Source organism: Sorex araneus, chromosome 11, assembly GCF_027595985.1.
Source record: "Sorex araneus isolate mSorAra2 chromosome 11, mSorAra2.pri, whole genome shotgun sequence".
Taxonomy (NCBI): domain Eukaryota; kingdom Metazoa; phylum Chordata; class Mammalia; order Eulipotyphla; family Soricidae; genus Sorex; species Sorex araneus.
In genome coordinates, this window is record NC_073312.1 from 56,330,118 (window position 1) to 56,347,040 (window position 16,923).

Genomic DNA, 16,923 nt, shown 5'->3' on the forward strand with positions numbered 1-16,923 from the left:
TAATAAAGCATAATTAATCCTAGAATCCTCTATGGTGCCCCACTAAGTTAAGTTAATTCACTGGAGAACACCGAGGTCAACTGTGGAAGATACGCACTTGGAACAAGGAGCAGCGGCCAACATGATTCTAAGACATCTTAAAACTAAGATGCACAACACCGTAAGGGAGTGGAAGGAGGCAACAATTCCTAGACACAGAACTTTCCTGGGGGGAAAGAGACAAAGCAAAATCTAGTGTCCCGACCTTAAGAGTTTATTCTCACAAAAAAAAAAAAAACTGACTTACAGGCAAAAAATAGGTCAGGCAAGATATCCAGGGTCTTCATTTATTGCAGGCATAAATTGTTGACCTCTTAGAAGGTGGCAGCCAGCTCTCCTCTCTCTGAATGGAAGCACCCTGATGGTAAATTCTGTTATTGCAAGCTGAGTGCATAACTGCATTGACCTGAATAACATTTTGCTGTCTCATTGGAAAATAAAAATAATCCCTTTTCCAATACTAACCTGACTGTTGCACACAGTGAATGAAGGCTTGAAGTCAAAAAGACTTGCAGAAACCACCAAAAACAGGCAACAAAAATTATCAAGGCCTTCTGTTCCCATACCCTTTTGTGTGAAAAACTGGACATTTTGTTAGAGGCTAAACTTATAAAAATCCTACGTATTCAGGATATACTCCTGCCTTTGTGCTCATGGATCACTCCTGGTGAGGCCTAGGGGACACTTTTGTGATACTGGGGATCGAACCTTGATGGTCTGCGTACAAGACGAGAGCCCTCCCAGATGTACTATTACTCCTGCTCCAAATTCTACAATATTTTTAAAGGACCATCCAACATCAATTGATATTTATTCCAGAAATGAAGTTCAATATATGTAAGTCAGTTATGGTGATGCACTACATAAAAAATATATATGGTTAGGGATTCAGAGAGAACTTTTGATAATCTATTAAGACACCCTTTCATGACAAAACAAAAAACACACTCTCAGCATAATTGATTAGATTAGGGTTAGACAAACAAAGTGATGTAATTGACAACAGGTTATTTAAAAAAAAATTCTGAGAGGAGTCTTTGTGCTTTTTTCTAAGTATCCTGGACCTTACAAAAGTGCCCAACACCAGGTAACTGGAAAAGAAATTGTGGCATATATACAACATGGAATATTATTTAGAAATGAGGAAGAATGAAATTTTGCAGTTTGTTCAAGCTAATGGAATTTAAAAGTTTTATGCTAAGTGGAATGTCACAAAGTAAAAGAAATATCAGATAATCTTGCATATATGTGGACTATAAAGAAATAAAAAAAAAAGGACGAGCCCAATTTTAAAAAAATCCTGAGACTGATCAACAGAACTAGTAACTAGGGAAAGTGAGGGAGGAGATATAGTGGATAATGGTTATAGGATCTGGAACATTGGTGGAGGGATTAATGTATTAGCTCTACAACTATAAAACCACAACATGAAGACTATCATAAACTCTCATATTTTGATTAAAATTAGGTAACTAAAACACAAAAATTGTGAGTGTCTGCCAAGTAAAGTAGAAGCATGGAGAAGAAAAAGAGGCAAAGAAGAAGGGACCTAGATACATTATTAGAAGGATACTGGATTAGCAGTACTATAAGCCATGGTGCCTTAAATAAAATTTATAAAAATTATTTTTCAAAATTAAAGTATTAGAATGATAATTCATTATTTTGCATTTCATTTTATTTGGTTGTTTCAGAAGGGCATACCCAGCAATGCTCAAACTTATGTCAGCTCTGTGTGTCCTCAGGGATTAAACCTGGGAAGTCTGGGATACCTTTATAGTGTGCTGGCAGGCTGTGGGTAAGGCTAGTCCACTACTCACTCTATTAACTCTGAAATTAAGATGTATATATTAAAGACAAAAGTATGATTCATACTTTGATATACTTGGATGTGCTTTTCTAAGCATAGGGTTTAATATTCTAATGAAATAAAAATGTTATGGGTATAAGAATAACCACATTTTATATGATTATATAATTATACATATATGCACAAATTATATAATACACTTATAATTTTAATAAATACATTTTATTATTTCTTGATAATTACTTATGAATGTAAGCTAAAGTATTGAAATTATCTATTCTTTTCAAGTATTAACTACTTTATTACGGCAGGAATGGCTTGCTCTCTAAAAATTAAGATATCTAGGACTTCCTATGTCTTAGAATCTCTTCTCTTTCCCAGTTCAATTTCTGATCATCTGCATTTAAATTTTTCTAATATCTGATTAAAGATCTTTCAATATCCAGTTGCCACAATATCACTTCTGGGAATATATATTGAGGATGCAAAAAAGTACAGTAGAAAAGACATCTGTACCTATATGTTCATAGCAGCACTGTTCACAATAGCCAAAATCTGGAAACAACACAAGTGCCCTATAACAGATGACTGGTTAAAGAAACTTTAGTACATCCATACAATGAATACTATGCAGAATTTAGGAGATATGAAGTCATGAAATTTGCTTATAAATGGATAGACATGGAGAGTATCATGCTAAGTGAAATGAGTCAGAAAGAGAGGGACAGACATAGAAAGACTGCACTCATTTGTGGAGTATAGAATAACATCACCTAGGCTGACACCTAAGGACAGTAGATATAAGGGCCAGGAGGATTGCCCCATAGCTGGAAGCCTGCTTCATAAGCAGAGGGGAGAAGGCAGATGGAATAGAGAAGGTACCACTAAGAAAATGATGGCTGGAGGAATCAGTCGGGATCGGAGATGTGTGCCAAAAATAGATAATGGTCCAAACATGATGACTTCTCAGTGCGTGTGTTGTAAGCCATAATGCCCAAAAGTAGAGAGAGAATATGGGGAATACTGTCAGCCATGGAGGCAGGGGGAGGGTTGGAAAGCGAGGGGGCATACACAGGACATTGGCGGTGGGGAATGTGCACTGGTAGAGGGATGGGTGTTTGATCATTGTATGATTGTAACCCAAACATGAAAGCTTATAACTATCTTATGGTGTTTTATTAAATTAAAAAAAAAAGAAAACAAGGTTAGTCTAGCTATTCAGAAAGATGTTTAAAGACCTAAATACAGCGATAATCCTAAGGCTTCTCAGACTATGGTCTGCCTATGGGTGACCTCTAATAAATTCACAAACAGGAAGTTAAAAATTCAAATTCATTAAACTTGCTATTTCATCAAGCTGTATACTTTGATATAGATGATATTGCTCTGGAGTATGGACTTGTCTCTAGAGATTGTATTTCCACAGTAATTTATTTTTTGAGACCACTATTGATGTAGGGAAGCTGTAATTTTTATAAAGTGTTAGGGATTTGGGGGGGCATTATTTACAATTCTGTTAGTAAGAGGTTTTCATGCATGTAATGTTTTCTGTCAGAGGAAGGTCTTTTATTTATCCTCAAATTCATGTTTAAGCTAGTAGAAGGAGGTAGACTTATGTTAAATCTTCTTTCACTTATTACCATAGCAGTAAGATGAACTATATCAAGTATCACTTTTATTTATTTTCCACATAGCCAGTTTCATGTAGTGAAAAAAATCAAGTGAGAACAACAGGATCATTGGTAATTGGGTTCAAGAACATGAATATCTAGGCTCACTCTCGTATTTATAATAAATGTACAACAATAATGTATCTACATTGAAGTTAAGAAATCAGATCCTCTTCTCATGCAAAGGCAATTAAAGAATGACGGATTTAAGAAACCAATGGAATGGGTTTATCTGTAGAAATGCAGAGGAATAAATTTAAAATAGTGATGCATAAATTTTGAAAAATATTAGTAGAAAAGATAAGACACTATTAATTTATGATAAGAGTTTTATGGTAGCTACATTTTATAATAAATGAACTATTCAGAAAATTCCTCATAGACCAAATTCATATATATATATTTGTACATATAAAAGAGGATTATAAAAGATCCATATTCTAGTTCATGAATAGTTAAATCTTTTGTATAACTAAAACAAAAATAAGGGGTTCTATTGCCTCTAAATTTAAAAATAATTTATAAATGCATATTTTAGAAAAAATAATATTATTGCTTCATATTCAATAAGCTTAACACTGGACAATAATTCTTGTACATAATAATAATATGAAAATGATAATTGTCATAATGCCTAAAGCAATTGTTTTGAGTTTTCCTTTTTATCAAATGAATCCATATGGAGATGCTGGACATGATTCATTTTTTTTTCGTTTTTAACTATGCAAGTAGATGTTTTATATATTACAAAAGTCTTATTTCCTATACTCACAAGAGGATACTAATCTTTATTCTTTGTGTCAGGAGCTAGAATAAATATGCTAATATACCTATATACACTTACATTGATTATTTTTTATAGAAGAATTGACTTACTGCTATTTTGTGTCCTTCTTTTAAGAACTTCAGTCTTTCAGATTTCTATGAGTTTTCATGCGATAGCTATTTATTCCAAAAACAGAGTTTATTTATAATTTAAACTAAGATAATAAGCATGAACACAGTAATTGCTTGGATCATGGTAGGCATACAACAATATGGACAAAACAGGATGAGATTATTGACTTTGTTCACAATACAAACAATTTGAAATTACATAAACCACCGAGAGACACCATGTCCAAGATTGTTAAAAAATAGTATCTTTTAAAAAATGTAATTATCACTGTAAATAAAGCAGATACGTGGTCATCGTTAAGCCCTTGAAAGACTGTTTCCAACAGCCTGCAGAGGAATTTCAGACTTTATACATTATACATTATACAATATACTTTATATATTAAACATACTTTATATTTTATGCTAATTAGAATTATATTTTGTTACTTTTACTACAATGTCTTTATATATATATGTGAAGGCATATGTAATTTTATGTTGGGTATTGAATTAAAACCATACTACACTAACATTTTATATGAATTATAGGTAAACTTACATCCTTACTTCAAGGGCGTTCACCTTTCACAGGGCGGACCTGTGTTCGATTCCTCCGCCCCTCTTGGAGAGACCGGCAAGCTACTGAGAGTATTACGCCCACATGGCAGAGCCTGGCAAGCCACCCGTGCGTATTGGATATGCCAAAAACAGTAACAATAAGTCTCACAATGAGAGACGTTACTGGTGCCCACTCGAACAAATCGATGAGCAACGGGATGACAGTGACAGATAATTATATATACTGATTCATAATATATCAAATTCTGAACACATACTTTTTATAGGGAATGCCCAATAATCTTTTAAAAATTATATAACTACTGGTGATCAGCGTTGTTTGTATTGTAGAACTAATCTGTAGATATAAAATATTTGTATTTAATCTAAAGGGCTCTGTATAAACAGATGTTGGAAATAGATTAGGGTGGGTCAGTGTGGGAGCAAGAACTATCTTTGACCTCATGCATTTTAAATAATAAGAATTCCAGTTACATTATAAGAAAAACATTGATATTCAATGACAAAATTATTCCCCTCATTAGTTATGTTTCAAGACAGAATTGGTTCCACTCCAGTTTCTAATCTTTTTATATAAAAACTTCAATGTTCAAATGAACAGTATAACAGCTGATTACATCTGATAGACTTTCAGAAGGACTGGGGTCAGGGATAAAATGCTATTAAAGTGAGAAGCAGCACCTAATAGTGTGATTCAATTTTACCTAAGTAGGGAAAAACAAACTGAGTGACAGAGCTGTCAGAGAGTCACTGGATTTATCCCTCTCATGGCAGTTACAATCCAGGAATATTTGGGAGAAAGCTTTGTGCATGAATATATATGAAGAATAGGAAAAGAGTTTTTCAGAGAGAGGAAGGTTTAGAATGTTTTGCTGTTAAGGCAATTTTAAAAATATCAGCTCATTCGGGTCTTGTAACGGACCTACACAGTGTGAAGGGCAATTATTATTATACTCACTTTAGAAATAATGAAAGGGAGGTTGATTTCCTGTATGGCTTAACCATGTTAGTACAGCTAAATAACAAGTAAGAGGTGGACTTTGGATTACAGTTTAGATTTTCTAACTGCATATCCTCAGAAATTTATACCATTTCTTATTTACTACACCACTGATGAACAACAAATATCAACTCTGAAAATGATACATATATCATTATCAAATGGGAAAGCTTTCAATACTTTTTAAATCCTACTCCAAAGTTTCACATATATTGTTTGTGTATACCGTCTTCCTTCATCCACCTTTCAAGTCTCCCTCTCCACCTCAAGCAGAACCCCGGCAACCAAAAACCTCCAGAACCCAGCCACAACCATGCTTAAGACCACTTTCCACAAGCTTGGACGAGCCTCACCCACAAAGGAACCGGCAGAGGAACCTGGGTAAGCGGGACCCATGGCAAAGATCTCCAATCCTACTCTGATTGGAACTGGGCCTCCACCACCCAGATCCTCAGTTTTCCTGTAGCTTGGCAGTCACACCCACAAACTGCCCCTCCCCCGTGTAATCTCATCAATGGCCAAGATCCAGAGACTATAAAACACAGTTCCTGGAAGAGAGCAATGCAGAATCTCGAAGGGCAGAACCTGGCAAGCTACCTGTGGCAGATTCCATATGCCAAAAACCGTAACAATAGTGGGCCTCATTCCCCTGACTCTGAACGTGACAGGGACAAATGGAGATATTACTGGCGCCTGCTCAAGGATCGATGAACCATGGGACAACAGTGATACAGTGACAGTGATTTTTCATGAATCTCTCTTCTGTAATACTAGGTTTTCAAGCATATCTGCAATATTATCTTTTTTATGCAGCTTTGCCTGATACACAAACAAAATTGTTTCCCTTTTGCTTTACTTAGGGGCTGATTTACTACAGATGTAGCATTTATGGAATATATTTTATAACATTTTTCTCTAGCTTTACATCTGAAAAAATTAACATCAATATTTCCAGGAGAACATAAAGTTTACTGATGATAGGAAAAAGTATTGAATTCATTTTGAAGTCACAGAGTACCAAGCCCAATGGTAATATTAATGTTTTGTATGTAATACTACTAGTAAGTATGTGAATAATATTGATGATATTAATAATATTAATGATATTAGTAAGAGTATTTTCTAAGTAATGGTCATTCTTAAGAATAGAGATTTACAGAAAGAAATTTGTTTAGTATTACCAGATTATTGAACTATTTTAACATTTTTTCTGACTTTCCAAACTAAATTTGAGTATAGGGACTTTTACTCTGCAGGGCAGGTGTGACACGACCTTCTGTGCACAAGGCTTACTACTGGTTCTGTGTTCAGAGTCAACCTTAGTGGTGTTTCTCAGTGTGGAACTGGAATTAGCACATTCAAGGCAAGTGCCTTTCCCTGTGCTCTCTCTCCAGTCCTACACATAGAAATATTTTTAATTATTTAATTTAACTTAAATGCATAGAATATTGGACTAGAGCAGTAGCACAGCGGGTAGGGAATTAGCTTTGCACGAGGCCAACCTAGGTTTGATTCCTCTGTCCCTCTTGAAGAGCCCAGCAAGATACGAGAGTAACCCACCCACATGGCAAGAGCCTGGCAAGCTACCCGTGGCATATTCGATATGCCCAAAACAGTAACAAGTCTCACAATGGAGACATTACTGGTGCCCGCTTGAGCAAATGGATGAACAATGGGACAACACTGCAGACAGTACAGACCATGCATAGCATATCAGACCAGGTGATCTGGGCCTCAACAGTTTGGAAAATACTTCTTAAGAGTAGGTCAAGAAAAGAAATTGTATTTAATATGATCACTGTTTTTCTTTTAAAGTATTGCCATTATCTGATATTTACCTGCAGTAAATTCATCTATTATTCTATTGATTTCCTCTGATACTTTTAAGTTATTTAGGAAACTGCCCTGACCATGATTAAAGAAATATTTAAACTTTTTTGAGGTATAAGTTATAACATACCTTGTAAGATAAACAAGTTAGGTGGTAATTATCTGAGTGATGTGGATAAGTAACATACAAAACAGTCACAAATAGTACTTGAGGGAAGAATCTATGATCTTGAATTTAAAATTATTTAATCTAACTTAAATGGAATCAGGACTACCAGGCTTTAGGTACATTAAGGTGATTGATTGCACAATTATATACCTCATTAGATGTGAAAGTACTTTTTATATTATAGTTCTTAAATTACTGCTTTCTTCTACCTCCACACTATCCCTTTGAAAAAATTGTCTTCACTGATATAACCCCTTAATAAACATGTTTATCATTTAAAAGATACTAAATCAAAATATCTTATTTTCCCACAGGCTTAAGTGTTTACACTGTTTTGTTAATTTAATCTAATTGTAAATATAAAAATCATTACAGTGGACACATACAAACTCCACAAAGACTAGATGATCCCACAAAGGTAAATTCAAGGTTTAAGATTCTTAGTCTCAGACATATAAATCATGCACTCAATTACTCTCACCTAGACCAGATGACCTCCTATCATCAGTAGTATAATCAAATGTGGGTTTAGAGTTAGAACACAGTTTGAATACAAAATTATTTCCTGGTATTATCCAATTTAAGCTTATTTTGAAAGACAAAGTTATTTTAACAAGTAAATTCAATACTTAAGCAGTACCAAGGAATTTTATTCAAATATATAGTTTTGATTTTTATTTAGTTTGGTTTAACTCTACAGCTTTGTTAGAGTATAATTTACTTTTGCTTATTATCATGTAACTTCTTGATTGGTGGTTTCTATAATATTCTCTTTGCTTAATGTTTTGTTTCTTTGTCTCATAAGCACAGCTGAGAATACTATGAATACTGTATGTAATTGTAAAGTGTTTCTTTGACTACTTTACCTGCCATGTATATGTGCATATATGTAATATTTAGTTACAAATATTTTTAAATAGTTAAATAATTGGGACTAAAGACCTGGTTCAATCCCCATCATTCCATATGGTCTCCCTGTACCACCAGGTTTGTATGATTCCTGAGTGAAGAGCTAGGAGAAACCCCTGAGTATCAGTGGGTGTGACCCAAAAAAGTAGAAAGCAAACAATAGTTAAATAAAATACAAATGCTCTAAAATAAAATATAGCAAGAAAATATGACTGTACAGAATATAGAATCTTAGAAAATTTAGTGATAGAAATACATCTTGAGAAAATTTCTGGATAATTATTTATGCCACTTCGAATCTTCCTGTGTTATCACTGATGTGTTATGTAACATTGTTCTATTAGATAAACACATTTTATTTATGTTGTAGTCAGAATTTGGAAAAAAAGAATTTTTATAAAGTTTTTAAAAAGAAAGTTGTAAAGAAAACCTATGGCAATTCCTTATATCTTTGTAAATTAGAGTTATGAAGTCCTCAGATTTACTGGACAAAATGTGAACACAATTCTATCTACAGCATAAGTAGCATAGACAGTGTTGCATGAATCAAACTTACTCTCCTCCTTCAAGATATTTATTACTCTTGAAGATATAGAATTGAAAATTGTTGCATCTGAGTATGTTTACACTTCAAAGTTCAATGCTAATATAGAATTAACTATATGTGTGTCTACCTAGTTAATCCTTTACCTATCTACATCTATAAGTGTATAAACTTATATGTGTAAACTAAGATTGTCATGCTATGACTCTTCAAAAATGAAGCTATATTTACAGCATTTTTTTCTTGAATGGACTAAGAAATAAAAATCACTATGAACTTAACCACTGGACATACTATTGAAGGAAAAGAATTTCACACAAAAGTTGTCCCTTCTCTAAGATTAGTTTTGTTTCTATGGACTCATCAACATAATGGAGACAAGGTTTTTAAAAAATTGTATATTATTTACTTTACATCAATAGTATCTGAAATATATTTTATACAATACAATATAATTATTGTTGAAAATACAGTCCAATATACTTACAGGCTTCACATTCATAAAAAATATTATTATTACTTAATGCCAAGAGTTATTTCATGTCGCTATTTTCAAAACTATATGATTGATTCATAAATTGTTTTTCATATAACTTTTGTAGCTATATTTTTAAACTAAATTGTAAAATATTGTTTTTTAAATATCCTAAAATATTGAGGTAGCAAATACATAGTGCCTTCTATACCTCTGTCTTTTAGATACTATAAATATAACTGTGTACAAAGAGACAGATTCTTCTGGTCCTTAAATTCTGGTAGAGAAATATCAAGAGTTTGCATATGCACATAAATACATATTTATATATTATTTTATTATGTATAATATATTGCATACATATTTTACACACATATACATATAATTGCTGTTCTGAAATACTACATGGGGGTGGAGACACACCCAGGTGTACTCAGACCTTACTCCTGGTTTTCTACTCATGGATCGCTCTCAGCAGGGTTTGGGGGATCTTATGGGTACTAGGAGATTAAACTGGAGTTTACCAAGTACAAGGCCAGTACTCTAACCTGTGCTATATTTCCTGCCTGAAATATGTTATGTTTTAATTGTGTTTTTAAATACAAATTTCATTCATTAGTATATTTTCTTGAAATATTAAATGAAAGACTTTATTCCATTTTGTGTATATTTTGTATGTTTATATTTTACTCCTATAAGTTATTATTAGAAATCTAAAATATATTTCGCCTTGCTTCCACTGAAGCTATTACTGACCAAATTTTGTCTTAATCCCAAATTTGTTACTCCAAAGTTCTAAAAGCCATTTCTTCTGCAATCAAAGCATAAGCTTCACTTCAGAAACACATAAAAGAAAATTGATTTTCATCCTGAAAATGTCAAACTTCTGCCTATAATACTCAGCTGTGTTTTTCTGAAACAGCAAAGCTCAGAAAGAGCCATCGACCTGATGGCCCTTTGACACTTGATGTTGGATACAATGTATCTACTAAACTGCTAGAAAGTCCTCCAAGTGAATGAGACAATCAATGTAAAATAATAAATCTACCTTGAATAAAAGGAATGCTTATTTTAAATGTATTAAAGGAGAAAATACGGGGTTTCTTCTCTGGAAAACTAAAACCTCTGTTATTAACTCTTTGGGGCTTACATGTATCAGTCATTTCCTTGAAGAAGCTGAACAATGCTGGAAGTTAAAATAATTATTTAGTTAGTGAATTGAACTGCCAAAAATACCATTTTATTTTTTAAAAGAAAAAAATAATAGATAAATGATACATATTCAATAAAAATATTAATCCCTACTCACCCTTTTGCCTGTATCCTGTCCTATTTGTCAATGGTTCTGGATCTGGAAACTCCAACTCTTTCAAGTGAATGATGTTTCCATTTTCCTAAACAATAGAATCACTGATCAATATCCCGGCAAAAGGAGTGTACTCTTTTTAAAGTGCATAACATAAAAACAATTTGCTTTCTTACACATTGTACTTATATATAATGAAATATATTTCATTATATTTTCAGGTATTTCATTATATTTTTATAATGAAATTATATATATTTCATTATATATATTTCATTATATTTTCAGGTAAAAATTCTGAAAAGAAAATATCAAAATGTTAAACACAGTTTTTTTTTTGAAGAATGCTAGGTCCAATTTAAGACATAATTCTAAAAGTGCTTATCACCATGAATGTCCAAGTATACATTATTAGAAAAAAAATTTGTTTTAACAAGCAATTCTTATGCCATATACCAGGTCTAAACAAATAAATGAAATGTAACATTCTTCATTGACACTTCAAAATTATGATGTCAATAATATGGTATTTATATTGAAGACCAGAAAAACAAATGAAAGTTATTTTGAAACCCACAGCAAATTAAGCTTTTATAATATCATACTATTCCATGATAATGCAAAACTCTTAAACATTAGACATTGCTATTATTATTTTTAAAAAATATATGGGTTTATTCCATAAATTTATATTTCCATAAGCTAGGACTATGAGCAAATCATTTGGGTTTTCTAAGACTTAACTTCCATATCTATAATTAGTTTTAATTAAAGAACTATGAGCTACAAAACTACTGATAGTTGTATTCTAGGCACACAATAATGCAACACCCATCCCTTCATCAGTGCCATTTTCCTTTCACTGGTGTTTCCAAGCTCCTGCCCAATCAAACCCTCACACCAGTATTGCCACTATTATTGTCTTTAGTCTTTCTAAAAGTTAAAATCTTCTCGTAAATATTTATATATTGCAATTTCAAACTTAGTACTGCACTGAATACACAATACCAAGAAATGCATGGAAATAGATTAATATGAAGGGACCAGCAGAGGAACCCAGGTGTACAGGACCCAGGGTTGAGATCTCCAAGCCTGCTCTAATTGGGACTGAGCCTTCTCTATCCAGACCCCCCATTTTCCAGTAGGCTGGTAGCCACACTCACAAACTGCCCCCCAGTGCCGTGTAATCCCACCAACGACCAACATCCAGAAACTATAAGACCAAGCTCCTGGAAGAGAGCCATGCAGAGTCTCTTGCTCCCCCGTGTCTGGCTGTCTTCACCGGGGACCCTTGGAGGGGACGGGTTGCCTTTCCCTCCCCACCCCAAACAGAGCCTTGATAGTTGAAGACCTCTGGAACCCAGCCACAGCCATGCTCAGGGCCACTCTCCACACGTCCAGAAGAGGCTCACGCATGAAGGGACAGCAGACAAACCAAGGTGTGCGGGACCAGGGGCTGAGATCTCCAAGCCTGCTTGCATTGGGACAGAGCCTTCTCCATCCAGATGCCCCATTTTCCAGTAGCCTGGCAGCCACATTCACAAACTGCCCCCGTCCCATGTAATCCCACCAACGGCCAACATCCAGAGACTATAAGACCAAGTTCCCAGAAGAATGGCTTTGCTGCCGCGCGGCATCTAATTGCCTTGTTCTCCTTCTGGAGATCCTGACAAGCTACCAAGATTCTGTTGCCCGCATGGGAGAGCCTTGCAAGCTCTCCATGGCATACTCATATCCCAAATACAGTAAAAGATATATACATACCTCTTGGAGAGTCTGGCATGCTACCAAGAGGATCCCGCCCATACGGCAGAGCCTGGCAAGCTACCATACATTTCGATATGCCAAAAACAGTAACTGTAGGTCTCATTCCCTTGACCCTGAAAGACCCTCCAATAGTTGGGAAAGACGAGTAAGGAGAGACTGCTAAAATCTCGGGGCTGAGTGTAATAGAGTTGTTACTGGTGCCCCTTGAGTAAATCGACAAACACCGTGATACAGTGATACAGATGAATATAGGGAATAGATGAAGAAAGTTTCCTTCAAGCATCTAGGCATGTTTTTTAAAAAATTCATACACTATATCAGGTAAGGCGTTCACCTTGCACGTGGCTGACCCGGGTTCAATTCCTTCACCCCTCTCAGAGAGCCCGCTGAGCTACTGAGAGTATCTCGCCCACATGGCAGAGCCTGGTAAGCTACCCGTGGAGTATTTGATATGCCAAAAACAATAAAAAGTCTCACAATGGAGACATTACTGGTGCCTGCTCGAGCAAATCGATGAGCAACAGGATGTCAGTGACAGTGATATGTAATTGACATATGTGCAAAATATTAAAAATGAATGATTTTTTTCTCACAAGTAAACTTTGCAAACTATAAAACAAGTGCACGTAAATACACACAAACAGTATCTTAAATAGTGCTTCCAAGGGATCTACATTAAATAGCCACAAATAAATGATGTTGTAAATTAGTACTTATAAAAATCTAGAACACATAACTGAAAATGCAAACATCTCCATTAATATATAAAATATTTGAGTAGGTGCCATAGAAATATTAGAGTTTGTAAGGCACTTGCCTTGCACATGGCAGAGCTGGGTTTAATCCCTTAAATTATATGTAACCGCATATAATTCCTGAGTCCCATCAAGAAAAATGCAAGATTACAGAACCAGGCATAAGTCTTGAGCTTGACCATGTATGGCACAAAGATTTTAAAAAAGAAAGAAGATTTTTAGAAAACTAAAAATTTAGAATTGCACAAGTGTCTATTTTATTACCTCAGATATTACAAATCAAATTTTATAAAGGAAATGGGACAATATTCAAAATTAAAAAGCAGGTGTGTTTTCACCCTTTTTTATTCCTCTCAATGCAATATAAACATCCAACAACATTAAAATAAATTTAACTTTTTAATTCAAATTTTGGATATGATTTGATCCATTTCTCTAAGTTTATCCCACTAGCCTATTACTCCTCAATATCATGCTGACTCATTAATTTGAGTATTTTTGCACAGGTCAATGGCTCCCTATAACACACATTTAAAACTCTTAACAGCTCTCATTTCTTAGCGAACTTCAATGAAAAAATATTAAAAAGAATATTGCATGAAGGGAATAAAATTGAGTTTTTGAAGTAATTTCATCAAGAATAATCATAGTAAGAGAACAATTGTTAAAGTGACCTTCTGACTCTGAGAATGGTAACTTCAAAGAACAGAAATAGCTAGATGGTCCCTAGGAGTTCTCTATGTGTCTGAATGGTGCTGAACACTCAATTAGTCCTATTTAAACAATCCATTGTGTGTTGCACTTTGAATCTTTTTAGTAATAGGGTAGGGACTTACCCGTCTCACCATGATTCTGAGTAATGACTGATAAAATAGAGCAGAAATTACAGATTTATGAAATATGACTTAGTTTATGCCACTAAAGTAAAAGGACAGAAATTGAATGAAAGAAAAATATGTATAATTTTGCCTATGTAAAGTATAATTAGCTTTTATAAAGCTTAATTTCATGTTATTTTCACATATTTTATTTTGATAGTTTCAATAACATACTAATTATTTAAAACTTTTCTCTTAAACTCATTTATGTCATCAGTTCTATATTTGGAGCACTATGAATCATACATTGTATCTCAAGTATAAAATTTTAATAGTTTAAAGTACAGTAGTGGAAATCAATAGCTTCAATATGGATATACCAAAGTATTATAAAGAAATGTAAATATAATAAATATAAATTAATATAAGTCTATGGTTTAATGTGTGTGTATTGCACAAGCATTATGCACATAACATCAATTGCCTTGAAATAATTTATACTCAAGATTCGTTATATGTATTAATGTCAAAACAGGTACTATAATGAACAGGTAGGTCCTATTAATTTCAGAGGATACTAAGATTTCTGGCACTAATATAGTAGACAAAGGGGTTCTTTTTTGTTTTCAATAACTCAGTTTTAAAGTCAAAAATGATAAGGCATCATGAAGAACCTTTAGTTATACTTTATAAAATTAAGTTACATGTATTGTTTGATTTAATCTACAGATCTTTTAAGTAAAGTTTAAAAAGCTGAACTTTGGGCCAGAGCAGTAGTACAGCAGGTAGAGTCCTTACGTTGTACACAGGCTGTTCTGGTTTGATTCTCAGCAGCACATGTTCCCTGAGCACAGAAGCAAGAGTAAACCAGGAGAACCACTGGGGGGGACCCGTAAAGCCACGCCCTCCCCTCCCAAAAGGTTGAAATTTCACTCACAGTAGATAGTGTCTAGCCTATTTTACAAGTTTCTGATTCTAACTTTCTATTTGCTGTTTCTACTTATCCAGTTCAAAATTGTGTGGGTCTTTCACAGCCTTCATTATATTTTAATGATTGTTACTTGGCATGCTATGTTTCTGGAATAAAAAATTATGTTTTGTATAAAATATTATTTTATACATAAAGTACATTATCACTTTACGTATATATGAAACAATATTAAATGTATTGTATGTGTGAAATGTTGGAAGATAATTATAATTATATTCAAAATAAACTCCCATGAGGTTAGGGCATTTGCCTTGCATGTAGCCAACCCGGGTTCGATTGCTCCACCCCTCTCATCGAGCTGAGCAAGCTACCAAGAGTATCTCGCCCGCATGGCAGAGCCTGGCAAGCTCCCCGTGGCATATTCGATATGCCAAAATCAGTAACAAGTCTCACAATGGAGACATTACTGGTGCCCGCTAGAGCAAATCGATGAACAACGGGATGACTGTGACAGTGACAGTGACTTTTTATAACAAAATTAATATGAGCTACCGAGACAGTTCAGAGATGAAGGAACTTGCCTTGCATGCTTCTAAGTACTTGATCCCCAGGAACATGTATGATCCCCGTAAGTACCACCACCAGGAGTCGTAGTGAGTACAGAGCCATGAAAAAGCCCCAGCTGTGTCCCTAACCCCGAAGCCCCCAAACCAACAACAACAAAAAATGCACTCACCTCAGTGTGTAGTAAAATAGTGGAAAATATTAACCGCTTTATACTAAACATTTTTCTAGATGATACAAATGATTTAAATTTTATTTAGATATAGTTTGCTACTTAAATGAATACCACAAGTAGAATAATTTTACAAAATTAGAATCAGATAGTTGTTTAGCTAAAGTTTTTTTTATATACAAATAAAGGAAAAGCAGAATGGAATAAATAGGATATGCAGATATCAACAAACAGCAAAGTAAGGGGTAGGGAACAATTTTACTATTTACAATGTGATAGGACAGTGTTAATTTATTTCTAGTGTGAAAATAAATATTTCTTAAGAAGTGGAGAAAATAGTGAGAAATTAAATGTTTCTTAAAAGGTAAATAACTGAAAGGGTTGGAGTGTATGCCTTGCTTGACTCTGGAGAAAAATATATCACACCACCCTTTGATCCCACCCTCCAACACACAGACACACAGACACACAGAAACACAGAAACACACACAGGCACACACCTTTATTACAGAACGAAGATTAGTACGTTCTAAGAAATAAAAGCATGCCGCTTCCAGTAGCAGACTTTTATACAAGGCACACAGCTAGAAATCATAGCTGATTTTTTTTCAGAGTATTTTATTTTCCTGCTTAAAAGTAACCACCATACTGTGTCCCTTTTATACTACTCTCTGTTTTGTTGGGTCCTTCTCACTTGTCCACTTTT

General features: G+C 34.2%; 1 protein-coding gene across 1 annotated transcript in view; it reads right to left on the reverse strand.

Moving 5' to 3' along the window:
* PCDH15 (protocadherin related 15) overlaps positions 1–16,923 on the reverse strand; it is a 1,456,321-nt gene that overhangs the window by 1,074,675 nt on the left and 364,723 nt on the right. The window contains exon 2 of the mRNA XM_055118856.1: positions 11,214–11,298. The gene's annotated coding sequence lies outside the window, so the exon portion shown is untranslated. The remainder of the gene's footprint in view (positions 1–11,213; positions 11,299–16,923) is intronic.